The sequence below is a fragment of the Triticum aestivum genome, chromosome 4A (genome assembly GCF_018294505.1).
Source record: "Triticum aestivum cultivar Chinese Spring chromosome 4A, IWGSC CS RefSeq v2.1, whole genome shotgun sequence".
Classification (NCBI taxonomy): domain Eukaryota; kingdom Viridiplantae; phylum Streptophyta; class Magnoliopsida; order Poales; family Poaceae; genus Triticum; species Triticum aestivum.
Genome location: NC_057803.1, coordinates 491,418,852 through 491,433,719, shown reverse-complemented (window position 1 = coordinate 491,433,719; position 14,868 = coordinate 491,418,852). Strand labels below are relative to the sequence as shown.

The 14,868-nt window shown below is 42.4% G+C and overlaps 1 long non-coding RNA gene and 1 other non-coding gene across 2 annotated transcripts; both read right to left on the bottom strand.

The window, feature by feature from the left end:
* Nucleotides 1–5,792: 5,792 nt before the first annotated feature.
* Nucleotides 5,793–8,441, bottom strand: LOC123086542 (uncharacterized). Its single transcript, XR_006440936.1, has 3 exons — nt 7,955–8,441; nt 6,640–7,469; nt 5,793–6,515 (listed from the first exon to the last, which is right to left on the bottom strand). It is a non-coding gene; the product is annotated as an uncharacterized lncRNA (long non-coding RNA).
* A 434-nt stretch (nt 8,442–8,875) lies between these two features.
* TRNAK-UUU (transfer RNA lysine (anticodon UUU)) lies at nt 8,876–8,962 on the bottom strand. The gene is given in 2 exon segments: nt 8,876–8,911; nt 8,927–8,962. It is a non-coding gene; the product is annotated as a tRNA-Lys (tRNA).
* Between the last annotated feature and the right edge of the window lie 5,906 nt (nt 8,963–14,868).

Here is a 14,868-nt window from a genome sequence, read left to right as displayed (position 1 = left end):
TTGGGATGTAAACAACTCCATAAAATATCCACAAATAATAGATTTGATTTCATCTGTATCTTCTCTCCAGACTCTTGTATCATCATATAAGAGTATCTTAATCCAGTTTCTCTTCTTCTGCGCCGAAGCTACTTTGTGAAAAAATGAAGTGTTCCTGTCACCATGTAGTAACTAGTTTGCCCGTGCACGTTGGAGCCAGACGATCTCCTCCTGGTCCAGTAGGTTTTTTTATCAGAGTTTGTATTTCATTCATTCTATGTCTGGATCCGCTTGTTAGCTGTTCTCGCTTTAACTTCTCCAAATCCTTTTCCAATTTATGAATTCTCCGCTTCGGACCTCTTAATGTTTCTCGATCCCACTAGAAAAGCTCTGCTTTTACTACTCTTGTGCGGTCAGACAACGACAACCCAACCCCCATCAGCTGGGTGCATTGCCAGGCTGTGGCAACAATTTCATTCACTGTATCTTCATTTAGCCACTGTGCTTTGAACCTCCTCTCTCCTTTCGGTTTCTGTGATAGCGTTGTTGCGTAATAGTCTATAACCAACACCAGGGGTCGATGATATGAATGGGTATGATGCTCATGTACCACAACTGCATAGGAAAAAAATTCAGACCACTTCTCATTGCATAGAGCTCTACCCAGGCGCTCCCTTATCGTCCCCCGACTCCATGTGAATGGGTCGCCAATGTGCATAACTTCATGTAAACCACACTCTTCTATGCAATCTCTGAAGTTTTGCATCAAGTATAATGGTCCGATGTTGCCACCTTCCTTCTCGTTTGCAACTAACATCTTGTTAAAATCTCCTATAATCATCCATGGTCTCTCTGTAATGTCATGTGAATTCCTCAAATATGTCTATGAGAGATGTTTCAGGCCCCAACTAGGTTAAGATGTTTCTGGTTTATGTTGGGTCTACTAGCCCATGCTGTGTATGTCAAGTAGGAAGGAGGCCGAGCATGCCGGCTCATTCAAATGTTTCCGGGTTAATCTAAAAAAATGCTATTGGGTTTTTGTTTCTGTTTGTAAATATAAAATAAAAACAACTTTTGAGTATAACTCGTTTTTAATACACTGATACCTTTGAAACTATATTCATGTCAGTAGGTTTTGGTGAACTGTGCTCTTTTTCGGAGGAGCTGATTTCTATGCTGCGTGTGTCATGATTGTGTGCCAAATGTGCTACACGGAATATTGTGTTAGATGAGTACGCATCAATCTATGTTCCTTTTTTTCAAGAGTTATTGAAACGATTGGATCAAATGAATTGGCGTTGACTGTGGGATCAGACACACTAAAAATAGTTTTTCCCAAGTATTCAACAACACCAATACATTATATATTCATAGTTATTAATAAAGCAATTGCACGGCAAAATGAAATAAATTTGCACCAACCACGGGGATCGAATCCACACTGAAAATAGAATTTCCCAAGTATTCAACGAGGCCAGTATATTCATAGTTATTAAAAAAGAGATTGCATCTCAAAATGATTTTTTTTATGAAAAATGAAATAAACCCGGGCCAACCATGGGGATCGAATCCACACTAAAAATAGCATTTCCCAATGGAGATAGACCACACTAAAAATAGAATTTTCCAAGTATTCAACAAGGACATTATATACTCATAGTTATTAGAAAATATATTACATCTTAAAGTGAAATAAATTTGCGCCAACCATGGCAAGAATCCATCATGATTGTGTGTCAAATGTGCTACATGGAATCACTTTAGCTATATATCAGTCAACTAAAATTTCTTTTTGGGTCAATCGATTTTGTGGCTGTTCGATTCTGCTTTGATATGTGTGCTATTTTTTTGTGTCATTTTGGTAGTGAGTTGGGCTGTGTGGAATCGATTGACCCTTATTTTGGGTCAGTCGAATTGCTTCTTGGGCTCATTTTTGCTTCTCTGAGTCGCGTTTTTCTTTTTTCCTTTTCTTTATTGGTTATTTTTTATGGGTTTATGGATGAGTGTAATTATCTACATACAAATACTATATAATATGTACCAAAATTTCATTATTATATGATTTTTTTTTATATTACGATAAGTGCATTTTGGTGCAAAGTTGTGCGCAAGTTTTTTTTATTTTCTCTCTTCTTAATGGAAATACCAACGCCACTAAATTTCTTATTTTTCAGAAAAATTATTATTTTGATATTGTTTTAGTCTTTACTTGATTTTCATTCTACATTAAGGTTAATACCGACTCAAATACTCATTCGTTCTTAGATTTTGTTTTGGCAAAAGCTCCACTTTTATATGCTTATTCTTGCATATATTTTTTTAAAAACTTATTTTTTATGTATATTTCGTGCAAATTCTGTCAGTGCTTATTCTTGCATACATATAAAAAGCACAAATGGTAATATTAATGCAACTAATTCATTCTTCCTTAGGAAATTTAATTCTTTATTTTGTGGGTATTTTTGCATTTTTATTTCTGTTTTATGTTTCTATGTGTTTTTATTTTTCCTTCTTTCTTTCCATTATTGTTTATTTTTTTGTTTTTGTGGGTTTTTGGCTAAGTGTAATTATGTATAAACAAATAATGTATAATAACAAATAATGTATAATATGTGCCAAAATTTCATAATTATATGATTATTTTTGCATATTATGATAAAGTGCAATTTCGGTGCATAGGTGTAAGAATGAATTATGTGCCACATCATCTAAAATTTTTAGTTGGCATGCATAATACCACTGATGATATTCCCATTACGACCAGCCTGAGCAGCACTACAGATCATGCATGGATGAAATATCAGGATCAACTCATACATCGCTTTGTCCCTCCATTCCCACTTGGAGCAAATCGACTGAAACAAACTTGGGTCAGTTGACTGACGCGAATTTCGTTTTCAGTTGATTGATCTCTAGCCGGTCCCACACGGATATTGTGTAAGACGAGTATGCTTCAATCTAGTATGTTCCTTTTTTTCAGGGGTTGTTGAAACTATTGGATCAAATAAATTGGCGTTGACTGTGGGATCAAACAAACTAAAAATAGATTTTCCCAAATATTCAACCGCACCAATATATTATACATTCATAGTTATTAATAAAGCAATTGCGTCACAAAATGAAATAAATTTACGCCAACCATGGGGATCGAATCCACACTAAAAATAGAATTTCCCAAGTATTCAACCAGGCCAGTATACTCATAGTTATTAAAAAAATATTGTATCTCAAAATGATTTCTTTTTTGTGCGAAAAATGAAATAAATCTGCGCCACCTATGGGACCGAATCCACACTAAAAGTAGAATTTCCCAACTGGGATCGACCACACTAAAAATAAAATTTTGCAAGTATTCAACAAGGACAACATATAGTCATAGTTATTAGAAAAGAGATTGCATCTAAAATGAAATAAATTTGCGCCATCTATGGGATCGAATGTACACTAAAGATGGAATTTCCCAAGTATTCAACCAGGGCAGTATATATTTCATATAGTTATTAATAAAAAGGTTGCATCTCAAAATAGAACCTACTAGCGGGTAGTGCGCGGCGGCATGCCGCGCCACATGGATTAATCAACTATTTAGTTTCTTTTGTAATATCTGGTAAGTTGTTTAAGACTTAATCGATGGTAAAGTAGTTTATACAAGGAAAATGTGCATCTAGTTGGTACATGCATAGATGGTCTACCGCCGTCTGATGACACGCACAAATCTTGATGCTCGCTTGTTGACACATCAGCTTGTGAAAATGTTTGCGACCTACAACTAACCACGCAGACGCCCGTTTTCTATGCAGCTCCCCCTCACCCACTCGCCCAACCCCTACTCTTTTCCATTCCAGTGATAGAGAGTCAAACGAGATGTCGCGGCAACACCGATCTGCTCGCGGCGGCGATGGCGGGTCTCGCGGCGCGGGGGAGCTGCTTCCGGCGTCCGACGTCAGCACACATCCCCAGAGCTTGACCTACTCAAGCTACGCGCAGCTTGTCCGCCTTCCACTCAAAGCGACAACGGCGGCCACGGAGGACCAGTGACAACAATGGCTGGTCTCGATTCGACGCGCGGCGGCAGGGATAGGCGCGTGTAGGCCGCTCGGCATCAGTGGCCGACAGCGTGCGCCTGCGCAAGGAGGTCCACGTCGAAAATATCAGAGCCGCCTTGTTCTTGAACTCACAGAGGGGCACATGGTCACCCTTTGGGTCCTTGTACTGGTGAGGCGAAGAATCGATGACCACGCTCCGGCCCCACCGAGGACGGGAACCAAGGGTGCAGGGCAAGCCAAGCCGCTATCCTGGTCGTCGTAATTGGAAATTTCAGGCTGAGCGAGCACAGCGGGTTGGTCAGCTAGTGTTGTGGCTGCTATTGGTCCTCGCTGGAATCAGCCACCATATCCTCAGGTGGCAGTAGCGACTCGTTCGTGTGCGCGCTGGCTGGAGCGTCAGGGGCGCCAACGCGGCGACCACACCAAGTACAAGGGCCTGGGGAACAGCCAGATGCCCCTACACTACAAGGCAGATGCCCATAAACTACAAGGCTTGCCTCCTCGTCTCATCATATGTGCTTCCTTTTATTTTCATTTGCCATCCAGTGTCCCGCAGATTGAATTTTTTTTAGCAATCCTTTCATTGTGTATGCGCTCCCGTGTCTACTCATCCCCCATCACAAATCCTAGTAAACTTTGTTTGTTTCCATTGATACATGCCCGAAGTGGAGCTTGACCGATGAATGGCAATTTTCTATAGGACAAATTGGTTAAAGTTTGCGGTGTGTATCCCTGTTTTCTTATACAAGTTTGCCATGTTATCTAACACATGGCAAAATTCTGAAAATGTTAGTAGTAGGCCATCTCAAAATTAGAGAATTGTTCTAAATAATGTGGCAATTTTTGTAAGGTGGGGTGGTATTTTTTTTTTGAAAAATCCTATGAAAAAATTCAGAATTTTTTGTCTACTCAAATGCTGCATTTTTAGGGAAATTGGCATTTGCGGATATGAATTTTTTGTAAAGTGACACGACACATGTTTGACACATTGACCTGGAAAAATTCATAAAAGTTGTTTACTCAAACATGACATATATTAGGTAGTGACCTTGCCATGACCCTACCATGTAGACCATGGCAAATCTGCCATGATATTTAGGTAGTGACTTTGCCATGACCCTACTATGTAGACCGTGACAAATTTGTTTAACTTCCCATGGCAGTCTGTTTCTTCAATTAGCATTGCAAATTTACTGTGTTTTAGGCAAATAAGCACAAGAAGACAAATCCAGATTGCTACAGAGAAGACATGATGCTTAATGCAAAATTTATTTGAGTTGATAGACATGATTCTTAATGAAAAAATTATTGGAGTTGATGGTATCATATCTGCTATTACCATTCCATTATGTTGCATATTCCAGCTAACAGAGATTCCATATGTCAATATTATGCAAAAAATAGCTATCGCATAACCACTGTGTGCTTAGTTTCTTTTGTTGGCCTTTAGCACAATATACTGGTAGATATTGACAAAAGAACATTTAGTGACTGGAAAAATTTCTGGTCCTTCACTCAGTCACCGTTTGGAATGAGAGCCCCTGCCTAGGTTAGTAAATCCATTGAATGTTCATCACATAGAAATTTACAGTTCTGAACTTAGTTTTTAATATTTATTGACTTTTCTAATTTGAATAAACTGCAATTAATTTGAGGTAAAATTAATAAAAACAACTATTGTATATAAAAGATTTAACATGAACAATATAAACAATTGGTTTGGATCTTAACTAATGACAAAATGATCATCTCAGCTTGCGGGTTCAAATGTGGGTATTTCTGCATCAGAACCATTTCCTGCCTGATATAGAAGACCGGTCAGTGTACTCCTGTAGGGATCCTTCTCTCTCTTCTCCTTCAGATAGCTCTCTACTTCAGATTTGACATGCAAATAGAGGTGCTGAGCCTTCTCTTTTTCTCTTAACTCCTTTTCCCTCCCTATGCAAACAAGTAAACCAATCGAAAACAGAAGAAACCAACCTAATCAGACATGGGATCTCCGAAAACTCAAGAAGCAAACCTAATCAGACATGGGCTCTCCAAATACTTCATTTTTTGATTATCGAAAAAGGATAACAAGGTAGCTTATGTTGACTTGCCATGAGAACATCTAGGTATCTTTTCAGATTACTATTCGCTAGTGCAACTGGTTACCTTTTGTTTCAATAGGCTCCCCAAAGATGAACTAAAACCTTCATGGCAATTTTTGCGTAAGGACTACATGATGCATATCTTTATTATTTATCTATCCCGTAGAATCAGTCCTTTGGAACAACAAGGTAAATCAAGATCATTAAGCACTACATGATGCATATCTTTATTCTTTATCTCTCGCGTAGACATGACTTACAAACGGCGGTGAAGCGCGCTCGGTCTCGCTGGGAGGTGATCATGGAGCGGACTTCGCCGAGGAGGTCAGACAAACATGTTGACGGTTCCGCGTCATCAAAGTCTTGCCGCAGTTGATGTATACTTGTCTGCTAGCATACCCTGTGACATTGAACCATTTAAAAAATATACCGTTTATATTTTTGCAAGTTCTACATGTCCTTGCCATGCAGACAAACTGCATTTCTTTGGGCAAGTACACTAATTCACATGAAAATAGACTGACCAGCATGCCAACAAACACAACAATGGTCGGTTCGTTGGTAGAAGCCGAGCGTAAGCCTTGAACATTTAATGCCTCAACCGAATCTTCCAACAGCAGATTGGCTGCAGGAATTATCCAGTTTATAGTCATTTAACCTTTATTATGCCTATGTTAGACAATGCTTCCAAATAATTGTACTTTCCATCACCGATATAAATCTGTCTCCCTTGTTTGTACCTGCCAGGGGTAGAATCTCACTAACCAATGTTATCAAACCAACGATATCTATGGATTCCAAAAATATGTACGCATCGACCTTTATTTTTGCTTGTGTACACTACATTTTAAGTACTTGTCAACACATTTACTTGACAGAGGTATATTTTGCTCTATTCTCCAACACCGTAAAAGGATGCATACTGTAGGCAAATCTGGGAAAATTGTCTGGTTGAGGCCTTTTCATAGGCAATGTTCTCTGGGTGAAGCAAATCTTTGTAGGAAAATCCACTGCTTTGTATATCTTTTTGGCACTTAAACATCAAAAATTGAGATTCGATAGATAGAGCCCTCTTTGAGCATGTTCTTTGTCTATTCGGTTCTGCACCACACGTCCCCCTCCATAATAGTTTTCTGCCAGAGTAACAAACTTGGTGAACTTTTGATAGAAGGCAAAACACTATATTGCCCTTTGTTCAGCCTAACATGGCAATCTACTACAACAAAATCCAGCTGAAATAGTGCCCATGTTTCCTGGCTTCCAAATTCCCATATCATAGGAGTTCACACATGCACAGTAATAGTCATGGCTAGGTCCTTCAGAGATGTATTCTGCATGCCTGCAGTCTTTTGACCTGTATGAAAGAATTAATAGCAAGAACAGTAAAAAAAAGCAATACAAATAACACTCACGAATGACAGCTGCTAGCGATCAAAGTTAACATAATTATTTCTTTTAGAATTTTCTGTTCACAGCCATTGGATCTTCTCAATAAAATGAATGCAAAACTTGAGGGCGTTATAGTTGTTCATTTTGGTACATGATGATGATGGTGAAGATATTCACATTACCACATATGAGTATCAGACATTCAGAACTTGAGTTGTAAAAGGGGACCCCAAAAAAATCACATTACCACATATTAGTATCAGACATTCAGTACTTGAGTGGTAAAAGGGGACCCAAAAAATCAATATTCTATCTAGAAAAAAAGGGGACCAAAAATCAGACTATCGAGGTAGTAGAAGCAGTTCGCAATATGTATCTACCCTGCTGCGTTAGTCTGATTATTCTAAGACCACGAACAGGAAGGAAGGGATGCTGAAGCAGGGTAAGTACCGGCGCGAAAAGCCATTGAAGGTGAAGCAGCATGTCGCAGCTCTTCCCACGTAGTCGTTGACCGCGGCGTTCAACAGGCTCAGAAGGGCGTCGACGAGGAGTGCGGCAACCTAGTTGTTGCAGCTCCCGATGTGCTACCCTCGCACAACGAGGACGACCCCCGTCCTTGCACAACACGAACGATGAGGATCCACAACAGTTGTGGCAGTCCTCCTATGTGGCCGGGGCGCACAAGAGGACGCCGACAACTGGGATGGCAGCACCGCGGCCCTTGATGATTCGTGCTGTTGTCGGTAGAGGTAGCTTCCGTCGCCGGCGCCGCCGCCTCGGCAACGCCCTCCATGCGCGCTTCCCGTACGCCATCATCGATGGTTCCTCATCTGGGTCACGCGGAGAGGAGATGGGTATATGGACGGCGGAGATGAGTTGGGAGGGCTGGGAGGAGGCGAGGTAGGGACCTTCAGGGGATGAAGAGAGCCTCTTTATAGGCCCGTACGGCGGTGGAGGAGCTGCAGCCTGTATATATATATATGCGGTAAAGATTGAGGCTTCAGGGGAGTCCAGATGGAGAAGGGAGAGGAAAAAGAAAGAGAAAACACACACGCAGGCCATTGGAAGAGCCCAGAAACCGACTAACGTGGCAAACAAACAAACCAGAACATGCTACAAAACTGGTACGTGGCAAACAAGAAGACACATGGTCAAAACAAGAATCAACACGTCCCCACGTTAGAAGCAGTCAAAGCGGCAAGAGACCGTCAAAGCAGTGGACTCCAAAACCAATGCAAACATGCAGACCTTTCCCCCTAAAAAAATAATACGCACACAATTAAAACCCAACAGCACACGTGTCAGTTTTACAGCAGAGGTAAAAAAACCAGAAAAATGAAACCCTTACAGGCCTAGACTTCTTAGTATTTGCGCCGACCGTGGGGATCGAACCCACGGCCACGTGGTTAAAAGCCACGCGCTCAAAAGCCACGTGCTCTACCACTGAGCTAGGTCGGCCATCGCGTGCACTTGTTTCCGGAGATATTACATATGTATACGGTATTACTGAGAGACAACGATCAATAGCAGGAGATACGTCTAGTTAGGTGTCTCCATAATTTCTGAAATAGGGCAATAGCCTAGTGGCAAGGGTCACATAGTATAATACATATTCCCTTTGACTTTTTTATTTCCCCTACATATTTCCTTTGACTTCTTTATTTCCCCTCCGTGTTGAGTATGAGGTACATTGTCCCGACTCCTTTCTCTTTTTTCTTCTTTTTTCGGGGAAAAAAGGGAATTCATTAATTAAGTGGCAGCCATGTCTGCATTACATAGGTCCGAAACCTCGTCCGGCCCAGAATGAAGCCATACCGCAGTGCGCTTCTTTATTCGACCAAAGTTCGCTAAAAAATGACTAACAGTGTTTTGTTCACGCCTCACAAGCTTAACTAAGAATTTACCATGTTTTTGAAGACGCGAAGTAAACTCGCGGATCAACATCATATGCTCCGATCGGTCGCCAATACCTCCTTCAATTAGTTTTACCACTTCTGCGCAGTCCGTTTGAATCACAAAAGGCAGCTCAGACCACTGGGTAGCCAGGGAGATGCCTTCTGAACATGCAGCAAGTTCAGATTCTAGTGGTGATGCACACTGCCTTAACTCACGGCAAGACGAAAAAATAATATCTTCATGTTCATCCCGGAGGACCATGCCAGCTCCTGCAGTTTCGTCCTTGGCAGAAAAGGACCCGTCGATGTTGAGCGCAGCCCAGCCGGCCGGCGATGCCTCCCATCCAAGTGATGATGGCTTCTCACGCTCAACATGTGATAACAATTTCCTGCTGTACAAAGGCGCAGCCACCATTTTTCCTTTGATGTGATCTCCACGAGGGTACGCCTGGATGGCTAGCAATGAGTTGATATAGCTGGTTAGGAATCTGGTCGAGGCTTCGACCGGCGGTGATCGTTTGTCGTTGACGATCTCATTCCTCACATGCCAACAACGCTAAATCGTCATGAGCGTATACATCCGCTCCTCTGGTGACAAGTCCGCGAGCACATGAAAAGCCACTCTGGCCCAGTGTGCATGACTCGACAGATGTCCGAAATATTCCATTGCCTCGCCATAGCTTGCCACAAGGCGACCGCATGAGGACATCTGCAGAGGGCATGAAAAGTGTCTCTTTTTTCTTCAATAACACGACCGCCCCGACGGGGACGAGAGACGTGCTCAAGCTGTTTCTGCATATAGTAGGTTCAGAGTTATCATGTTCATATCATTTGACTCGGTGTCAGAATTTGGCCTTGTGCCGACGACTCATGTTATGTGTTGGAGAAGCAGCTATCAGAGCTCACGGGTAGCATCCGGTGGTCGTCGCTGTCACCTTCCACGCTGCCTCCATGATGGACAAAGGAGAGATAATTACACATACGGTCCTCGTACTCTCCGGCATCTAACACAACGGTCCCGGGACTCGCGGAATGCTCCACTACGGTCCTCAAATACGAGGATATGCTCCAATACGGTCCTGGCTACGTCTCACTCTACGCCTCGCGCCGAGCCAGGTGCCACGTCAGTGTACAGTAGATGCGTGGCCTCCCATGTCAGCATAGGAGAGAGAAAAAAAGGAAAAACAAAATGCTACGCCGAGGATCGAACTCGAAACCACTGCGTAAGAGAGCAACCGAGGTAGCCACCAGGCCGACATGTCGACGACTTTCAATTGGCAGCAAGAACAAATTGGAGCAATTGCACATATCGCTCGCTTATAACAGGGCCGGCCCAGTAGCGTATCTCTTCTTCTTTTTTCTCGAATCTTCAAGCGATTTTCCTGTGCATTTCTTACCGGTTTTCTTTTTATTTTTCCCCAGGTTTATGTTTATTTTCCCCATATAAAAATACAATAATTATAAATATACAATTATTGTGTATTTTAAATCTTTATTCTATTTTCATTATTGTGTGCCTTGAAGACATAAACATTAGCTTTTTCTAAAATTTATATGGATTCAAATAAAATAAATTATAAGAAAATTTATGTATCTTCATTCATGACCACAAACACGCATTATTTTGTATCCTCATTGTATTAACATACATAATAATTGTAAAAAGTAACAAAGTATATTTTGAATAATGTTCAGCATGGTTTTGGAAAATGGTTATTATTTTGCCCTATTATATGCCCAATGACCGGTTTTCTTTTTATCTTTTCCAGTTTAAAAAAAGAAATGTAAGAAAAAATTACAATAATTACTAATACACAATTATTGTGTATTTTAATATTCATTGTGTTTTCATTATTGAGTAACTTGAAGAGGTAAACATGTTTTTTTTAAATTTACTTTAATATAAAAACCGGTTGTTGGGCATATAATTGGGCAAAAATATAACCATTTTGTGACACCATGCTGAATATAATTCAAAAATACACGTTGCCAATTTTTTAAATATTTGTGTATTTTAAATATACAATGAAGATACACAATAATTGCGCGTGTTTGTGGTCCTGAATGAAGATACATAAATTTTTCTGACATTTTTTTTAAATCCACATAAATTTTGGAAAAAGTTCATGTTTATGTCTTCAAGGTACAAATTAATGAAAATAGAATAAATATTTAAAATACACAATAACTGTATTCTTTTATATGAAAAAAATGAAATTTAAAAATAGAAAGAAAAAATAAACACGAACTTGGTAAAAAAAGAGGATAGAATATGCATCAGGAAAATCACTTGAAGATTAAAAAAAGGGGTACGGTATGCTACTATGCCGGACCAGTTATATGAAAATAAATTAAAGATTTAAAATACACAGAAATTGTATATTAATAATGATTATATTTTTATATGGGAAAATTAAACATAAACCTGGGTAAAAATAAAAAGGAAACCGGTAGGCAACTTACAGGAAAATCGCTGGAAGATTCGAAAAAAGTAGAAGAGATACGCTACGCTACTGGGCCGGGCCAGTATGTGCGCAGGCGAAAGCTAGCGATATATGGGACTGCTCTATAGCTTCCTAGCTGATACGTGAGCACGATGGATTGATGGGTTGGCCTTGTGGCCAGCTCGTCTGTTTGCTTTTCTGGAGGTCTCAGGTTCGATCCTCCGCCTAGCATTTTATTTTTCCTTGTTTTTCTCTCTCCTATGCTGACATGGGGGCCCCACACATCTACTGTACACTGACGTGGCACCTGGTTGGACGCGAGGCGTAGAGTAAGATGTAACCAGGACCGTATTGAAGCGTATCCTTGTATTTGAGGATCGTAGTGGAGCATTCCGCGAGTTCTGGGACCATTGTGTTACATGCTGGAGAGTATGAGGACCGTGGGTGTAATTATCTCGACAAAGGAGGAAGGCGGTGAATCCACCTCACCCCCTAAAACAAGCCATTGAGGCACTCGAACAAGCATCTATGGGAGACTCCTGATCCTTTATTTTCGTCGCGGAGGCGAAAGGGATGACTATTGACGGTGGACGATCCTAGTTTGGCTTGTTCCACTCGGGTGTGCCTTATTGGACTTGAGCTTTTGACGATAGCGATGTCGTCTCCTAATCTAAAGAAGGCATTTTAGCACGGAGTTTGAGGCACACGATAGGGATCCAAGCAACATCGCTGGTGGCCTCGGTGGACCTACAATGTCCATGTTGATTGGCCAACCTTCACCCACAATCTGCTGCATCTTCAGGCCAAATGGTGGCCAAGTTCTTTCCTCCCTACCTTGATGTCAAAAAGGAGACGATGCTGCTTCAGGATGGAGTGTATGACACATAGCTATAGAGGTCTCGTCAAACCAAGTGGTGTCGTTCTGACATCGACAAGATTGGATACACCAGATACAACTTTGGACCCGAACCTATTTTCTTTTTCTGTTCGGGAGCCGAAGACGGAAAGGAGAAGCAACACCCGAGGCTGAGTCAGACCTAAGATGACATCTCATGACTACCGGGAATGAATCAAATCCCACAATTTCTACCTTTACTCCACATATGTCTGTTCTTTTAGTTTATTCTATGGATTTTTTCATGTACTTTTGGAATGAAGCTCTATTTTTAATGTACTTGCAACACCCGAGGCTGAGTCAGACCTAAGATGACATCTCATGACTACCGGGAATGAATCAAATCCCACAATTTCTACCTTTACTCCCCATATGTCTGTTCTTTTAGTTTATTCTATGGATTTTTTTTCATGTACTTTGGGAATGAAGCTCTATTTTTAATTGGAAAGCTATATTTATGCAAGAGTGTTAGGGCATCTTCAATGTTGACCCGCAAATTTGCTCCAACATCTGTCCGCGAATACTGATGGCTGAGGCCGTCATCCAATGTTGCCCGCATACATTTCAACCACGTTGGAACTAAACAGACAAAATTCATGCAAACCAAACGGATTTTCATATGAGCGGCGGCCTTCCTAGGACCCGAGCGGTGGTCATCTACCGTGCACTACTCTTCCTCGCTGTCGGTGGCACCCGCAGGTATGTCCTTCGTGGTCTTGGCGGAGGGGCGCGGCCTTGGCAGAGCCTGCGATGTCTTCCTCGTCGTCGGTCTTGCCCCACACCTCGCCCGCCGCCTCATCGTAACTCCTTGTAGGCGGCCTCTAGTTCCACCTGCCGCTGGCGGTATCGCTAAAGGGCAAGGCGGATCTCGCGGACAGAGTGGTAGGACTCAAGCAGCGCCGCCTGCTCCGCCACGTCTGTGTTCGGCGTGATCGCCCTACCAGCGGAGAGCTGCTTCTCTGCCTGATGGTGCTCCTGGAGGAGCTGAAGGTTGTAGGCCGCGTTGACCCGTGCCTAATGCACCATGTCCATATAATGGGCACATGCCTCACCGATGGTCATGGTGCAATGCACCGGCAAGGGTGGCGTATGCTCGTCCTCGGCCGTGTCTTCCATTGGGACATTGTCGGCCTTCGACTGCCTGCTAGCAGCAATGGCGGCCGTCTTCTTCTTCTGCTTCAACCACAGTCCATCCCAGAGAGCTTTGAAGCGTGAGGAGAAATGGGCCGGAGGAGGATGACTGCGGCTATGGCAGGGGTTGCAACTTATATAGCGGGCGAATGACAATGGTGGGCAGCAGACAGACGGGCGGGCGGTGTCGGAGTAGGTTCCTTGGCAACCGCGTGCCATTAATGTTGGCGGCAGACGGAAGGACCGACGCCCGTGGTGTCGTTTGCACGCGGAGTAGTCGTGTGCACCGAGATGCGGCACGGGCGGCGCTCTCTTGGCTGGAGCGCCGCTTCAATGCCGACGACAATGAGAGATTGCGTCCATTCTAGCCAGACATGAATGTAACATTGCCGCTCTAGAGCGGCGCTGGCAGTCTCAGACGGGAAGCGCGCGTGGGCGAGGGAGGAGGTTTGGGTGGATCAGGGACCTAGTTTGTCCCCGGTCTGCAAGAAAAATTATGTCTGCATTGCTCAATGGACGAATACATGCCCACGTTTGATAGCCCTTAGGCTAATTATATGGGAGATTATTCGACTCCTTTGATAGAAATATTTAGTCTCTGGTTTATAGAGTTAATTTTCTATTGTAGATATTTATGTAATTCTTCGGGTTTTTTTATGACCGGGTTGTCCCGGTGAGGTCGCACCAGGACCATGCTGGTGCCGGGATGACGCAACTGCTGGACGGTTGGTGGGTGGGGACCTTTTTCATATTGTCCGCCGGTCGGAATGGTAATACCGAAAAAGGTTTTCGTCCCGCTTTATAAATAAAGCACCACCAAGCACAAAGTTACCAAAGTCACATGAACACACACACATACACACTGCACACACGCACCCAAAGCCACCGCAGGCATGGTCCAACACAAACACCAACACACAAGGACCCAAGTTCCGCTGTGGGCATAGCACAACAAGCCCAGCACAAGCACACAACTAGACAACAAACAAAATGGCGAGG